The sequence below is a fragment of the Mustela nivalis genome, assembly GCF_964662115.1.
Source record: "Mustela nivalis genome assembly, chromosome: 5".
NCBI lineage: Eukaryota > Metazoa > Chordata > Mammalia > Carnivora > Mustelidae > Mustela > Mustela nivalis.
Genome location: NC_139024.1, coordinates 137278941 through 137296157, shown reverse-complemented (window position 1 = coordinate 137296157; position 17217 = coordinate 137278941). Strand labels below are relative to the sequence as shown.

The 17217-nt window shown below is 40.4% G+C and overlaps 1 protein-coding gene across 13 annotated transcripts in view; it reads right to left on the bottom strand.

Annotated features, from left to right (window-relative positions):
- The window catches only part of FARS2 (phenylalanyl-tRNA synthetase 2, mitochondrial), a 519420-nt gene that overhangs the window by 361504 nt on the left and 140699 nt on the right, over positions 1–17217 (bottom strand). The window lies entirely within an intron of this gene.

Sequence of the window (17217 nt, the reverse complement as noted above, 5' to 3'; positions counted from 1 at the left end):
GTAAGAATCGCGTCTAAAAAGAAGCACATTCGCATATCTTACCGTAGGAACTCCCAAGCCCTCATTCCCCCTGAATGCAGCAAGCAAATTCAATTACGTTATTCAAATCCAACTAAAGCATTTCAGCAAATATTAAGTATTCAAATCACTTTGGAGGAAGGATTGGGATGTCTTAGTGCGATGAACAGACAGACATATTAAAGGGATAGCAGACTCATCCAAGTGAATTTCAGCTGCTAATTTCCACAGTTTTTAATTTCTTTAAACAACGGGGCCCGAAGTGAAATCTACTGCTCATCATTTGGAAAGACTTGGGTTTGAAAGGGCCCAGTTAAATACAACTCTGTCCTGGGGTCTCTGTGGGACATCCACTCCTGTGTTAGCTAATTGATGCTGAAGCAGTTTTGTCATTCCCTAGACCTTCTGTAATGCACCACAAGCCAATTAATCAAGTTACAGGGATTAGCACATGGGGAGGGAATGGGCATTAAAGCTCTGCACTGCAAAAGCAGATCTTATTTTCTCTCCCTACTGCTTATCTCCTTTCCTCTCCTTGCTATGGAACTTAGTGCCAGTGGAGTAATGGGAAGAGATTTGAAACAGTCAGTGCTCTGCGGTGAAAGATGCTACAAAAATACACTGGTAGTTGAAAAGCAACCTCTGCCAGGCAGTTGAACAAAATATTGGCTGTCAAGGGGGTTCTACAAAACGAGAAGCTCCAGTTTCAAATGCTTTCCCAGGGAATCCCCCCACACTAGACCTTCGTTTGCAGACTCAAACAGGTCCCCACTGAACAACACAATCATTCCAAATCTCCCCTATCTGAAGTCTCCATGAGAGAAAACTCGAGTTCAATGTATTACAGAGGCTATTCACTTCCTTGCTTAGTGACAAAACTTATGTTCTCAGGAAGCCAGGGTCAGGAAATCCCCAAAAGAGCAAGGAGGCGCCCACATGACTCCGCACAGCTGTTTTCCGCGCGTGCGCAGACTCGGTTCTCTGCAGCAATGTCCGTGGAGCATCATTAGTGCCTCCTATCCCCGCCAGCCCCCACCTACCGCTCCCCAGAGACACCGCCAAAGGCTTCTGGCTATTGCGGAAATCTGGTCAGCTTTTTTGCCTGCCTGTATTAACTCTAGCATATCGTGACAAGTCTATTTTTCAGCACTTTTCTTCTCTGAGGGGGTTCTCCTAGGGGTACCAGTGGGAAAAGGAAGTAGATTAATATTCTGCCAAGCTCTAGCCTATAGAGAGAAAACATCAGAAACTTCAATCCATCAAAGCAAGGAAATTACGTGAAGCTGTACGCAAACTACATAAGAGATCAAATGTTTGGATGTGTGGAGGCAAAAAGCAACAATGGCAACCATACAAAACAGCCTGTCCTGGCAACCTAGTTCTTGTGACGACCCCCATGTAAAGGAGAAGAAAATGTCATCCATTCTGCTGTCACCTTGAACATGGTGATCTCTCGTCCTCCTCTTCCTAGGTGATAATGACAGATAAAAAAGAGAGAAAGAGATTCCACTTCCTTTTTTAGGTGGCTCAACAGCTCATTCATGATGCTGGTGGGTGAAATATAACAAGACCACGGCCCCATCTAAATTCTATCACCTACTGTAAAGGAAGATGACAGGAGACATATTACTAATCAGTCAACAGAAAAGATAGTGCTTTTAAGAGAGAGAGAGAAGAAAAGAAAAGTAAAAGTAAAAGTAGATCAGATCTAAAAAGCAGGACCCAAGAGGTACCTGATTCATGTCGACCTACAGCTGGATCTACACTTAACCAACACAGAAAGGCAGACATCTACTTTTATGATATTAAGGGGATGGGTGGGTGGTGACCATTTGCCAGGCACGTCCCACTTGTCAGAAATCATGCTAAGTTCTTTAAAGCCAACTCAGGAATTATAGCTGTGTTAGTTAAAGAAACTGAGATTCAAAGTGGTTAAGTCACTTATCGAAGGTTACCAGACAGAAGGTTACAGTGCATGGATTTGACTCCCCTCACACCAGCTCAAAAGCAGGTGATACTTCCAGAAAAACAAGCACTGCTACCAAAAACATTTGCCATCTATGCGGCCAAGACCCATAGTGAGCTCCAAGGACCCAAAAGTTTAAGTCATCTATTCAATCCTCAAGGGTGAAAAAATGCAAAATTTCATACTTTCACACTTTTATCTAGAAATAAAGGTTATTTACTAGTAAGTAACTGACTAAGTTGTTTACTAGGAGTTACTAAAATGTGGCATCCACAGAACAAAATTAGGGACTGAGGAGTACTGACTAGGGACTTTCAGCGTGCCACTACAAACCCTGGCTGCCCAAGAAGAGTGTGATGGTCAATTTTATGTGTCCACTTCACTGGGTTACAGAGTGCCCACATATTGGTTGGCCATGTCCAGATATGTCTATGAGAGTGTTTATAGATGAGATTAACATCAGAATCTGTAGGCTGAGTAAAGCAGATTGTACTCTCTAATGTGACTGGGATCATCCAATCTGTTGAAGGCCAGAATAAACAAAAGGCTGAGTTACAATTAATTTTTTCCCTGTGCCTGACTGTCTTTGAGGCAGAATGACAGTCTTCTCCTGTGTTTGGACCTGTGAATTTGAACTGGAACTTATACCACTGGCTTTTCTGCTTCTCATGCCTTTGGACTCAGACTGGAACTCTGTCACTGGCTCTCTGTGGTCTGACTTCTCAGCCTCCATAATCACGTAAGCCACTTCCTTGCAATAAATCACTTTATATAAAACACACACACACACACACACCCTAGGGTTCTGTTTCCAGATAGTACTAACATAAAAGGACAACGCCAAAAAGCTCTTATAGCCCTGGAATACATCTGAAAAGTCAAAATCTCCACAATTCACTGAGGAGACCATTAGTTAATCTATAGTGGTATCCTAGGTAGGCTATAGATTTCAAACACTGGTAGAGCTTTTGAACAATGAATCACTGTTAACCCTATCACTATGGATATATTTATTGTGGATTAGTTGACTAATGCTGTAATATATATTGATGCATGATGGAATCAAAATCTAACAGCTAGGTTTTAAAATTATATTTGATACTTTGGTTCAAATAAGAATTATTTATACCACTATTACCAAGGCAGACAGATACATATCTACATGGTCCCATCATCAAATTCCCGAAGAAATAACACGTCCTTGCTATCCCAAGTTTTTGCACAGAAAAAGGTAACAGAGTTGGGGCAACTGAACTGAGGGTCCTTCCCCTTTCTAAGAGTCCATCTTCTCAAAATATTAGAAACATCACCTGGATGATAAGGTGACCCCAAATCCCTTGGAAATGGCCTCTCACTCATAATTCTTACAGTGAGAAAATTATTCTTCCTATTTGTGTAATGTAAACCCTTTTCTATTTTGATGTAAGCCCAGGTTATTAACCTTAAATGATACATACAATGATTATTCAAACCCCAACACATGCCAGGCCTCCAAGAGTCACCTTTTACTGGATGTGTGCTAAGATCTGCTCCCCACAAGACCCATGCCACCCAACTCTGTACCTGAGTCCAATCTCAAGGTAGCTCTCTACCTTACAAGCTTCTAAACAAAAAACAAATATTCCATTTCTTGGATCTGGAATGGTCACTACATAGAAACGTCCTGTGCCCCAAGATAAAGGCTCTTAGATATGGGAGGAAATTGTTCCTTCGCTTCCCCAAACACGAATTCAAGTCACCCACCTATTCCTAGACAGCCTCTGACTCTTAGCTCTTGATTTCTTTTTTTTTTTTTTAAGATTTTATTTATTTATTTGACAGACAGAGATCACAAGTAGGCAGAGAGGCAGGCAGAGAGAGAGAAGAGAAAGCAGGCTCCCCAAGGAGCGGAGAGCCCAACGTGGGGCTCGATCCCAAGACCCTGGGATCATGACCTGAGCAGAAGGCAGAGGCTTTAACCCACTGAGCCACCCAGGTGCCCCCCATTAGCTCTTGATTTCAACCTTGGTCTTCCAATCACTCTGGTCATTCCCACGTTAGGCAGCATTCTCTGTCTCCCCATGGCTAAGTAACCTAACTTCTGCTGCTGTTCAGGTAATCCACTATCACACATAATCCCAGCCTGGATCCCAATGTGATCCAAGAGAGGTATTATAAGAAACTGAAGTGGGGGGCGCCTGGGTGGCTCAGTGGTTAAGCGGCTGCCTTCGGCTCAGGTCATGATCTCAGGGTCCTGGGATCGAGTCCCGCATCGGGCTCTCTGCTCGGCAGGGAGCCTGCTTCCTCCTTTCTCTCTCTGCCTGCCTCTCTACCTACTTGTGATTTCTCTCTGTCAAATAAATAAATAAAATCTTTAAAAAAAAAAAAAAAGAAAGAAACTGAAGTGGGAATAGAGAAATACTAAGGGAATAAGGAGCAATAGTTCTTCCAGTTTACTACACACATAAGCTGAGGACTATCGACATGGAGAATGAACTATATTCTTGACAGTAACTCCTAGCCCAAGAGCATATCCTACCCCTTAAACTACATACAAGATCCTGTGTGTGTGTGTGTGTCTGTGTGTGTAGTATCCAAATCTCTCAGCAGATTCCCAAATGGTAAAAGAAAAAGGCTAGAAATCATTGCAATGATGAAATGCTATCAATCATATATACCACATTATAGAAAGTCTCCATATAGGTGAAAAATAGCATTTTTCTTTAAATGATGTATTTAGTTTAAGAGAACTCTGTTTTATCTTTCAAATTCATTCATATTAATTAGTTTACAATTTCAGAGACCTACCCCAGGATGAGTCTAGGGGATGACATTAGAAGACCTGAGGACAAAGCTTCAGAAAGAAGACACTTAAAGTGACAAAGAGCAGAAGCATCTTCTTTTCCATCTATGAGCAGACTTCTGTATCTAAACGGACAGTTCAAGGGGAGCCTGGGTGACTCAGTGGGTTAAGCCTCTGCTTTCAGCTCAGGTCATGATCTCAGGGTTCTGGGATTAAGCCCCACATCGGGCTCTCTTCTCAGTGGGGAGTCTGCTTCTCCCTCTCTCTCTGCCTGCCTCTCTGCCTACTTGTGATCTCTTTCTCTCTGTCAAATAAATAAATAAATCTTTAAAAAAAAAAAAAAGACTTAAACTGGCAGTTCAAGAAGATGTATGTATCACGGGTTACTAGCCGATTCTGAGGATGGCTGGTACAGAAAACTCCCTTCCATTACGTTCCCAAGTAATGGGAAGGTACGTACCAAGTTAAAAATGTGAAATTACACCACCCTTTCCATAGGAAGTAGGTTTCCATAGCATGCCCCACACAAAGAAATGCAGTCCCCAGCAAGGTGTGAGGTCTACTGTGAAAGAGCATAATATCACTGTGGAAATATTTTTGCTTTCACACATCACTTCAGCTAGTAGAAAAAAAATACTGCTACTGTAATTATGTGGATTCAGTAAAACCTAATGGGGCCCTCTTGACCTCCAACAGCAAACGCAGACTATAAATGATAATGATTTTCCCAAGATCTTCAAGGAATGAGATGCAGAGGATATTGATCTGGTTTTCTCCGGATCCTATACTGGTTCCAACTTTTACCTTCCAGAATATCCTCTATCCTTTACACATCCGTGTACTAAGAACAAGTAACTAGATAGCTTGTCCATGACCTAAAATATATTCAGAAATTTTAAATTAGAATCAAGGACAAAAGTCTGTGCCGCCTTCAAAGTAATGTTCCCTATCAACCTAACTATTGGGTGAATAACTAACTCCCCAAAGACTTCTAGATATTCAGGAAAAGGAGCAAGCTAGCTGTGCACTCGTTATCAATGCATTGCTCCTCAGCCACGAATCAATCCTCCATTGACTGCTCTGTGAAAACTGAGCTGGGCCCTTCAAATAATTTTCCTTTGCTGGCAGCAAAACAGTAAGCTCTGTCAGTACGGGTCCCTGAAAAGACACATTACAAAGGGATTCCTGCTGGATCCCAGGTGTCCTGCAGGGTGAGCAGCAGCACTTGGCTCCCCAGGAGCTCCCACAGTGGACAGCTGCCTCCTCCAAGAACCTTCCCAGGCAACCTTATGCAGAGTGCTCCCTACAAGACACCACCCTCAAAATAGCTCTCCCTGGCCCCTCAGAAAGCAGATTTCCAGCAAATTCCAGAATGTGGATACACGGCAATTTCACCAGCATGAAACCACTACCACCTATGTGCCATTCAGGGAGCCACAGTAGGGGGTGGCGGCATAGGGCTCTTCTTTAGGGGATCAGTGTCAATCCTAGGGGTAGCAGCTGTTCACTTATCTGTGAGTTCTGTGCTCTCTAGAGTTCTCCTTACTTCTTACTAGCCAATCTCTCACTGCCTCAATTTCCTATGTTATAGTTAATAATTCTTTATGTTGAGTTTCCCTGATGCATTACTATGTGGTTTCTGTCCAGCAACCCAGCCTGGAATGATACGCCTGCTCCTCTGGAAGGCTCTAAAAAATGCTCAGTCAGGAAAGGTGACAGGTGAACTGCCATGCCCTTAACTACATTAGTTGCCATCCTTTGTAGAGTGGAGGCTGGCAGACCAGAAGGTGGGAGACATCCAAGCACCACATTTACCAACTTGTTCTCTGTGCAGTATCCTGGGCCAGACAGGAGACACCCTTAAGGAAGTAACCAACCTGCTGAAGAAACCAGACATGCACAAGGTAAAAGTTCAAGGCAAGATGTACCAGAAGCCCAGTGCTATAGATAAGTGACATGGTCTCAGGCTGAGAAGCTATGGAGTTTCTATTTTGTCATAACAAGAACAAATTATCTGCAAAAGCCTTGTGCCACAGAAAACAGACTGGTCTCTCTTTAAATGGCTCTTCAAACCCCCTTTGCCTTCCAATAAAGGGGTATTCCTCAAATCCAATATACTGTGGACCCCTAGCTGTGACCAGTTGCCTTTTGCTTCCCTGTCAAGAGATACACCTAAGTAAACACTTGGGTGGAGAAAAAGAATATTAAAAAAGAGAAGCCATTTCAATTTAAGTGTGTCTTTGACAGAAGGAGTCCTTCCTAAAAGAGTTTAAAGAGGAGATTAGGGAAACATGGTGACTATAATCTATCAGGGCCAAATAAAAGTGCCTTCAATAAAGCCCCTCCGCATGAGGCTATTAAGGAAACCCAGTAACCGCATGGTGGAGAATAAAACCTTGTCATTCACTGAATGGTAGAAAAGTGATTCAGGATGGAAAGCAGAAATAAAGAGACTACCTTTGGCTCACCACAAGAGTAACAGTGGGGAAACTCAGGAAAAGAAGCCCAAGAACAGGAGGGTTCTAATGAACCATCTGGAAAGTGGGAGAGAATATTAAAGGGAGCAAAAATGAAATTTCCTGATGATAAATGAGAGTGGTTTTCTAACAAGGATGAACCACGAAGGATGCCAAAGGGGTTGTGTGAAATGAAGGATATCCACTCCACTTAGACTGAATAATTACAGGCAAGGAGCACAACCGTGGAGGGAAGCCCTCAACCACACTCCTACAGGAAGAAATAGGGAATGCCAGTGATTATTTTTATTTTTATTTTTATTTTTAAGATTTTATTTATTTATTTGACAGACAGAGATCACAAGTAGGCAGAGAGGCAGGCAGAGAGAAAGGAGGAAGCAGGCTCCCTGCTGAGGACCCTGGGATCATGACCTGAGCCGAAGGCAGAGGCTTTAACCCACTGAGCCACCCAGGCTCCCCACCAGTGATTATTTTTAAAGAGGAGGCAGTTGAGATGGGATGGGACATGAACTGGACCTCTGAGTGAAGTAGTATTTCAGTCATGTGTTGTGGTCTGAATTATATCAACGCTTACTTCTCTGTATACCTTTATTCATGTCTTCTGTAGAAACATTCCCTTTTGTTTCTGTGAATATGCATGAATCACTATTAATTATAGGATATTTACAACTTCTCAATAATACAACTGTGTCTTCATTTATCAAGACATACATGTATTTACTTAGAAATATGAGACATTACTTTGTATTTCATGGTTAGTGGAAATTCCAAAAAAAATCTAGGAACTAAGATAAAGCTGGCAATGCTTTATTTTGGAAATCTAGGCACATTTTTAAAATACCATTACCATTACTTCATAAAAGAATATTTAAGAAGGTAGCAAAGAAATCATCTCAGGATAAGGAAGTGTCCTTTAAAGCAAACAAATATACATTTATAAAACTTGCTACCTTCCTCTTGTGTCAATAATTTTCCTGTAAGAGCCACAAAAACTTAGTCATGGACCAGGACTTGTTAATATACTCAAATTCGAGAACTACCAGCAAAGAAGACAAAGTCAAGGTAGATATGTGGATTCTTAAAATTAAAAAAAGAAAAAAGCAGCAATTAGAGTTTTTTTTAATAATAATACTGAAGACAGAAATAGGAAGAAAGGAAGGCTTATCATGAATAATCTTAAATTCAGGAGGAGGTATGGCTTGCATATGTGTGTACGTAAGAGGAAGACTCTGGATAAAACTGACCCAGAGGAAGTCATAGAAGGGGAATGGAGACAATGAAGACACTGAGGAAACAAAGAGTCTGCAGCCCAGAGTAAGGACTAAACTGCAGAGCAGCCTACCTCCTCCAGGGACCCTAGGTGTGCTCACTGCACGCAGAGTGCATTCCCAGGAATCACACACAGGGCACAGCTGGTGAAACAAGACAAGACGTCTCCAGGGACAAAATGAAAACACAGCTTCTCTGAACACAGTCCAGGTATGTACTTATTAATTTTTTTAAATCATATTAAATAGATACAGGATTTGTATGGGCTCCCTCTGGTGGGTCTGCCGAACACATGAGATTTGCTATGCTTTGCAAATTAAATGCCTCGCATGTTCAGTAAAAATTTACTTTGAAAGCAACTGAACAGTGGTGCTCAAACTTTTTATTTTTTATTTTTTTTTTAAACATTTTTTTAAAGATTTTTTTGTTTATTTACTTGAAAGACAGAGAGAGATCACAAGTAGGCAGAGAGGCAGGCAGAGAAAGAGGGGGAAGCAGGCTCCCTGCTGAGCAGAGAGCCCGATGTGGGACTCGATCCCAGGACCCTGAGATCATGACCTGAGCCGAAGGCAGCGGCTTAAACCACTAAGCCACCCAGGCGCCCCCTCAAACTTTTTAGTCTCAAAAATCCTTCTAGCCTCCAAAGAAACTCATAAGGTTTGGCATTATTTGCAAACAACGATGATGCCTGCTATCACTCACCTTCCCTTCACCTGCCAGGTAATCAGTGTCTTGATTTTGGTGTTTATCATTCCCATGTATTTTTCTTACACACACCAACAAATCTATCTAAGAAAGAAACCTGAAAAACTAAACAAAACCACCAAAAAACACGGTATGTGCAATGGGGAGGATGGGTGTGAAAGACAGAAGGAAAGAAAGCTAGAGCAAGTGAGAGAGGCAAAGTATGAGCTAGCACACAATGAGAACACTTGTTACTTGGGCATATTCTAAAATATCTATAAAAGGGCACCTGTGGTACTCTCTTCGGCAGCACATATACTAAAACCAAAACAATACCCTTGTATACACGCAAATTTGTGAAGCGTTCTATATTTTCTTTTTGAAGAAGGATAGAATATTAAAGTGCTTTCTAGATCTCAAAAATTAATTAATTAATTAAAAATAAAAATAAAGGGACCTGGGTGGCTGAGTCGGTTGAGTGTCTTCCTTCGGCTCGGGTCACGGTCCAGGGGTCCCTGGATCAAGTCCCGCCTTGGGCTCCCTGCTCAGCAGGGAGTTTGCTTCTCCCTCTCCCCCTACCCCGAGGTCCCGTGTGCTCACTCACTTGGCTCGCTCTCTCAAAACTAAGTAAATAAAATCTAGAAAAAAAAAAAAAAAAGATACTATAGGCACCTGGGTGGCTCAGTTAAGCACCTGAGTTCCACTCAGATCATGATCCCGGGGTCCTGGGATCGAGTCCCATGTCCGTCTCCCTGCTCAGCAGGGAGTCTGCCTTCTCGTTCTACCTCACACCCTGCCTGTGATCTTTCTCTCTCACACACTCTCTCTCTCTCTCTCAATTAACTAATTAATTAATTAAAAAGATAATAGCTTAGGGGTGCCAGGGTGGCTCAGTTGGTTAAATGTCCAACTCTCAATTTCCGCTCAGGTCCCAGTCTCAGGATAGTCAGCTTAATACCTGAGTCAGGGTCTGCAGGCAGGGAGCCTGCTCAAGAGTCTCTCTCTCTCCTCTCCCTCTGCCCCTTTCCGCCACCAAGATCATGGATGCATGCTCTCTCTCTCTCTTCTCTCTCTCAAATAAATAAAATCTTAAAAATAAATAAATAACACAATTTGTTTTTAATAAAATAATGTATTATTTTATTTATTAATTAATTTATTTTTAATGAAATAAAATTAAGCAACATTTCTCTTTCTGGCTTACTACATAAAATAGAACTTCCCACACAATGATGAATAGAAGCAGTGATGGCAAGTGATCCTGAACTGTTGCTTATTTTGATAGAAATATTTATAATGACTCACCAGTTATGATCTTTGCTGTGACTGCTTGACAAATATTATTTAAGAAAGTTCCCTTCGAGGGGCGCCAGTGTGGCTCAGTCGGATAAGCATCTGCCTTCGGCTCGGGTCACCATCCCAGGATCCTGGGATCAAGTCTCACGATTCTATGGCGTCTACTTCTCCCTCTCCCTTTGTCTCTCCCCCTGGCTTGTGCTCTTTCTCTCTCTCTCTCTCAATTAGATAAAATCTTTTTTAAAAAAAAAGTAAAAGAGGGGCACCTGGGTGGCTCAGTGGGTTAAGCCGCTGCCTTCGGCTCAGGTCATGATCTCAGGGTCATGGGATCCAGTCCCGCATCGGGCTCTCTGCTCAGCAGGGAGTCTGCTTCCCTTCCTCTCTCTCTGCCTGCCTCTCCGTCTACTTGTGATTTCTGTCAAATAAATAAATAAAATCTTTAAAAAAGAAAAAGAAAGTTCCCTTCTATTCCTAGTCTGCTAAAAGTTTTTATCGAGTCTCTAATGTCATCAAATGCTTTTTTTTTATGTCATAAAACATTAAATGCTGTCAAATTACTTTTCTACATCTATTGAGGTGATCACATGCTTCTTCTCCTTACATCAGTTAAATATAATATAATGGAATAAATGTATAATAATAACGTGGTAGGACACAATACACCAGTGAATTAAATTTGCAAATATTTCATGTAATAATTCTATATCTGTTCATTAAAACAGGGAATCATCTATGTTCATAAAAATGAAACTTCTAAAATTTTCTTTTTCATCTAGTTTGTATATTAACATGTCTAACCTCATAAAATGAGCTTGATAGGTCTCTCTATTTTCTGAAACAGACCATACAAGTCTTTCAGACTTGGTAAAAACATGTAAAACCACCTCAGAATGATGGAAGTGAGGCTATTAATCCCAGGTTTAATTGATTTCAGTCTTCTACTGTATGCAATGTAATCTTCTTTTTTTTCCATATTTTTTAATTTAATTTTATGTTTTTCCATATTCCAAAATTCATTGTTTATGCACTGTAATCTTGTATGACTAATATCTTCTGCCTCCTGTTTGTTTGTTTTTTAATCTTAACAGCTGTCTTCCACATGAAACCAGGGAGCATCTCGTGATTGTCTAATACCATCTTACAGACCTGAACCCCAGTGTGTGTTCAACAAATGTTTTTCTGATTGACTGACTAACCCCAGTGTTCTCCGTTCAATCTTTTTCCTTAATCTTTTATCAGAAAAATTTCAAACACACACGAAAGTAGAAAGGATAGAGATCCCTCCTGTATCCAGCACCCAGTTTCAATAATTAACAATTCATGACCAATCCTCTTCCATTCATCCCCACATGCCTAGCCCCATATTATTCTGAATTAAACCAGACATCTGATCATTTCACTCACTGGTACTCCAATATGTAAATCTAAAGGAAAATGACTTTCTAAAAATATAATGCCACAAGCATACCTTAAAAAATAAAAAAAAAAAAAAGAACTCCTTAAATTCAGATATTCAGTGAGCATTCAAATTCCAATGGCTTCAAATGATTTTTTTCCTTAAAGATGGTTTCTCTTGATAGGATCTAAGCATTGTGATTGCTTGATCTTTCTTTTACTCTACAGGTATATTTCCCTTTTATTTTTCTTGCAGTTCATTTGACGAAACTGAATCATTTATCCTGCAGAGCAGTGCTTCTCAAGCTCTCTATGCGGAAGGGACAGTTGAAGATTTCCAGTCGGTCTCAGACTGAGACAGGGCCCTCGTGTGCATGACCACCACACAGACCGAGCACATGCAACTAGCCAGGAGCGGGTTAGAACACTGGGACCAGTTTACATGCTACTCCATGAAGGAAGTCCAGTGATGGCGTGCTTGAATGTGATGGCTTGAACATTTCTAAACACTGCTGCTTAAACATTTCTAAGGTCTTCCTTTTGATTTTTCTGCTTATTTCATTATGCACATCACATCTTGAGAAGCAATGCTGTTGCATTTCCCACAGGCTGGATTTTGCTTATTAATTCTCCATGACAGAGTTTAACATGTTTCTCTGTCCTCTGTACTTCCTATAAATTTGGAGCTGGATCTAGAGATTTGATCAGATTCAGGATCAAGTATTTTGGCCAGATTTTAGAGTTGCCATTGTATTCTTCTATCAGGAGACCTGAAAATCTGGCCCTGGTCCCTCTTTTTGTGATGTAGCTGGTCATTGGTGAACAATGTTATTAGTAACACTAAATGTCAAAGCCCTGCAAGCAAATTTGGTTGTCCAAAGTTTGTTCCTTGAGAAACTCAGAAGAAGCTCTCCACCCCTCAGCCCTCACTAGTTCCCTCTGTGGCAGCTGTGAGTTCACGCCATTTGTGAAGATCCTAGGGTGACCTTGTCACCCGCTTGTCTTGGAGATGGGCTTTGCTATTCCAGTTGCTGTATCTGTTTTGTAAGAATTGGGACTATTAAAAAATATACAACCCACCTCCCTTCTACTTTTTTAATAGAATGTTGTTTGCTTTAGCATCTTAAAATGACACTTAATTCATTGATTTTTCAGGGTTTTCAATTTTTCCTAAATATATTTAAACTAAATGTACTACAAGTATGTCTTTATCTACATCCCACACATCTTGCTTTATTAATGTTAACTGGTATCACACAATTTAAGTGGGGTCTACCAAGTTTCTACAAAATGAAGTGACTATTTTCCTGCATATCTGAGCAGTTTCAAGAGAATATTTTCATTGCTGATTAGTAAGTAATTTGCAATTTACTATATTTCTCTTTATCCCAGGAATCTATAATTATGAGTTTTTAAATATCCAAAGACATTTCTACATAACTACATCCTAGTCAAGCAGAGTTCTATTTATGTTATTGATTCTTTGACATTTGTTTAGACTTTAGCTGTCAACCAGTACATAGACAACTTATTTTAAGTACCCCACGTGACTATGTACCCACAACTGTGAGTATGGAATTTCTGTGTAGATCTGTATAGTTACAGAATTTTATTTTAGTTTAGTTACAGAACTTTAAAAATAAATATAAGTCAAGCCTATTAATCATGTTTTTAGGTTGTCTATATCTTTACTCAATTTATTCACTTTGTTTTCTTAAGCCACTGTTTTTTTATTGAAGTCATTTAAAATCTTCTACTATGATTATGAATTTGTCAAATTTAACTTTATTTCTCCAGTTTGGGTTTATGTATTATGGCTATGATGTTGGGCACATTAAAATTCCTGATTCATAAAGCATTGTGATTGATATATTATCCCTCTTTGTTCATATTTATCAATTTTTGCCACAAATTCTATTTTGTCTAATATTAATAGTGCTGTGCCAGCTTTCTTCTGGTATTTGCTTAACCTATCTTTTTCCTGCCCTTTATTTTCAGCCTCTGGTATGATTTTGTTTAGGACTCTCTCACTGAAAAATGCCCTCTGTGGTCATGTATGTCTATAATTGGTAAATTTAGCCTATTTAGATTTGTGAGTGCTGATACACTTAATCTTTTTAAGAAAAACAATATCAATCAAGAGTTAAAATATGTATTGTCACAGTTCATCCATTTCTAGTCTTACCCCTGTTTCTTTTACCCAGACCCCTGTATTTACTTTTCTTCTTGTTGAAATGTACCTTATATGGATTGAAACAATACTTATAAAGATTATTTAGTACCAGAAGAAGTTTAAAAGATAACAATATAATTTTTTATATTTTATTTTTTTTAATTTCTTTTCAGGGTACCAAAATTCATTGTTTATGTATACCACACCCAGTGTTCCATGCAACACGTGCCCTCAATAATACCCATCACCAGGCTCACCCAACCTCCTACCCCCTGCTCCTTTAAAACCCTTAGATTGTTTTTCAGAGTCCACAGTCTCTCATGGTTCATCTCCCCCTCCAATTTCCCCCAACTCCCTTCTCCTCTCCATCTCCCCATGTCCTCCGTGTTATTTCTTATGCTCCACAAATAAGTGAAACCATATGATAATTGACTCTCTCTGTTTGACTTATTTCACTCAGCACAATCTCTTCCAGTCCCGTCCATGTTGCTACAAAAATTGGGTATTCATCTTTTCTGATGGAGGCATAATACTCCGTAGTGTATATGGACCACATCTTCCTTATCCATTCGTCTATTGAAGGGCATCTTGATTCTTTCCACCATTTGGTGACCTTGGCCATTGCTGCTATGAACATTGGAGTAGAGATGACCCTTCTTTTCACTACATCTGTATCTTTGGGGTAAATAACCCAGTAGTGCAATTGCAGGGTCATAGGGAAGCTCTATTTTTAATTTTTTGAGGAACCTCCACACTGTTCTCCAAAATGGATGTACCAACTTGCATTCCCACCAATAGTGTAAGAGGGTTCCCCTTTCTCCATATCCTCTCCAACATACGTTATTTACTGTCTTGTTAATTTTGGCCATTCTAACTGGTGTAAGGTGGTATCTCAATGTGGTTTTTATTTGAATCTCCCTAATGGCTAGTGATGATGAACATTTTTTCATGTGTCTGTTAGCCATTTGTATTTCTTCATTGGAGAAGTGCCTACTCATGTCTTCTGCCCATTTTTTGACATGATTATCTGTTTTGTGTGTGTTGAGTTTGAGGGGTTCTTTATAGATCCTGGATATCAGCCCTTTGTCTGTACTATCATTTGTGAATATCTTCTCCCATTCCGCCGGTTGCCTCTTTGTTTTGTTCACTGTTTCCTTTGCTGTGCAGAAGCTTTTGATTTTGATGAAGTCCCAAAAATTCATTTTCGCTTTTGTTTCCTTTACCATTGGAGACATATCTTGAAAGAAGTTGCTGTGGCCGATATCGAAGAGGCTACTGCCTCTCTAGGATTCTGATGGATTCCTGCCTCACGTTGAGGTCTTTTATCTATTTTGAGTTTATCTTTGTGTATGGTATACAATATAATTTTTAAATTACATAGGTAACATGATTAAAATCACTGAAAAAATCATGTTCTAGGGGAATAAACTGAAAGGAAAAAAATTTTTTTGATGGTTAAGATTAGGTCAGACTTGGGGCGCCTGGGTGGCTCAGTGGGTTAAAGCCTCTGCCTTCAGCTCAGGTCATGATCCCAGGGTTCTGGGATCGAGCCCCGCATTGGGCTCTCTGCTCAGCGGGGAGCCTGCTTCCTCCTCTCTCTCTCTACCTGCCTCTTGGCCTACTTGTGATTTCTGTCTGTCAAATAAATAAATAAAATCTTTAAAAAAAAAAAAGATTAGGTCAGACTTAATCCCAACACTTTAGTTGAGACCATGCTAAAATGAACAAACAAAAAACAAAAACAAAATCCTCTCTCTCCCCAACATCATTCTTTTTTTTTTTTTTTTAAGATTTTACTTATTTATTTGTCAGAGAGAGAGAAAGAGCGAGCTTGCACACACAGGGGGAGCAGCAGGCAGAGGGAGAAGCAAACTTCCCACCAAGCTGGGAGCCTGTGTGGGACTCGATCCCAGGACCCTGGGATCATTACCTAGGCCAAAGGCAGACGCTTAATGACTGAGCCACCCAAGCATCCCAAGCCCCAACACCATTCTTAAAACTAACAAACCATTTGGGTCATAAGCAGGTCCCACTTACAAAACAGTTCCCTAAAAAGCAACAGAAGGCAGCAGAATGGGCAATGAACTGGGTGGGTAACCTTGGACAGCCTTTGGGGACTTCAGATTCCTCATGGTTAAAGTGGAAACAATTGATCTCATGAGGGTTTTATTAAGAGGAACAAATGAGAAACAATGAACATGGAATTCCTCATCAATCTGTATTATTAGTTATATGTGTGTGTGTGTGTGTGTGTTTAACTTTTTTAACGATAAGGCAGAATATACAGTAACATTATCAGTCTAGATTAGCCATGTCCACTAATGACTAAGTTGGACTGGATCCCAAATAAACATGAAACAAGATAAAGCCAGCTTCCTACCCCTCTTCCTATTTTCCACCTTCTAAGGTAGCCTGGATTTTCCCTCCATTAAAATGCTAGTGTTAAGTGTCAAAGCTCTCACTGCCACTTTCATGGCATTCAGGCTTACAAATCAGTGAGTACTTTCTTTTCTCATTTTTTAATGAGGGAAGCTAGACTGAGCACTGGCCAGCTACCGTGACCCGGACACTGTCTCACTAGCATACATCCCCTCCAGCACATTAATTGTAGGCGACATTCTATCACTTGGTCACATTTCCTAGGCTGCGACCTGACTATCCTTGTTTCTTTTTCATTTCCTAATAAACCCATACCCTGATTAATAGTATTAATCCTAACTTAGAATACAGTCAGCAATTCCAAGTAGTAAGAACGCTTATTTAAGCATCTCTGCAATCCAGCGTGGGTGGCCTTTCCATGTGAAGCTCACCTACTGCTGGGGTATCACAGACCCACAGGAAAACAGCACATCCTGAGGCAAACAGTTGTCTCATAAAACGTGACTCACTCACTACAACAAAACAATGGTTCCTTCTTAGCCTAGGGATCATATACTATTCCTTTCCATGTCCCACAACCCATTTAGCATCTGTTCATGGGAGGGAACTGTTCCTCCTGCTTTGATGAATATATGGGGAAGAAGTGCAGAAAGGGTAAAGTGAAATATTTCCTGGGCCTCCTTTTATTCCATTTGTTTCTTACATAAAAACAGAGATTTAAAAATGTATGAATGAAAGGCAAGTAGTATTGCAGGTTTTTAGGAAACAGACTCAAGCT